Here is a 965-nt window from a genome sequence, read left to right as displayed (position 1 = left end):
TTTCTTAACCGTGGTATGTAATTTTATCGACTGTTTCCAGGTCGATTCGAACAAATACTGGGCAATGATCACTATTAACTTGTGATCATGTCGGTGTTCAATGTTTATAACATTGATGTCTTTGTTGGTCCAGACTAGGTCTAGGGTTCCATCGCTTTGGTCCTCTCTGTTGGACGACCAAGTATGAGCGTGTTCAGGTGATGTGCTCAAGGACAGGTTCATGTCCAGTGTGCACATCGTGATGAGGTCTTCCGCTTGGCGGTTGGCCCTAGCTCCAATGGGAACTGTGGCGTCCCACATGTGATGACGTAAGTTAAAGTCGCCTGCCATGAGGTGTATTTCTGGCATGTTGCTGGCTTTATTTTCTAGGTAGTGCTGAGCACTGTGTGTTTTGGAATCATTGTACACGTTAAAGATACGTATGATTTGTTTGTTGGGCATGGTTAGCTCCAGGCATTGGGCATCATCATGATTTACAATGTCTGTGTTAAGTCTCGGTGCGAGGTGCGCCCACCGTCTATTGACGATGGTGCACACACGTCCTTTCTCAGATGCTCCAAGGAACATGTACTGTCTGTGGGTTATTCCCTGGTGGTATTCGTCCCCGTCTTTCGACGTGGTAGACATTACTTGTTTAATATAACCCCAGAAGGGTTCTTGTACTAGCACGACATCTGCCGTTCGATAATTTTGTTCTAAGAAGATTTGAAGGTTGTCCTTCGATTTCTGAACGTTAAAGGAGACCACGGTGAATGGTCTGTTATTATCATCCCGGGGTGTAGGGGGTTGAGCGTTATTGGGTTTTTTAACCCTGGCTTCCACCTCCGCCCTTTCCAGGTCGATGTCAAGGGGGGGCGGTAAATCATTCGTATCGTCATCTTCATCAGAGGGGGAGTCCTCGACGTCATCCGTGTCCCAGTTTTCCTGGTACATATTTTCAAGGTAATCCACTTCGTGATTTATTC

Source organism: Phanerochaete carnosa, assembly GCF_000300595.1.
Source record: "Phanerochaete carnosa HHB-10118-sp unplaced genomic scaffold PHACAscaffold_2, whole genome shotgun sequence".
Classification (NCBI taxonomy): Eukaryota; Fungi; Basidiomycota; class Agaricomycetes; order Polyporales; family Phanerochaetaceae; genus Phanerochaete; species Phanerochaete carnosa.
This window is presented reverse-complemented; position numbering follows the sequence as displayed.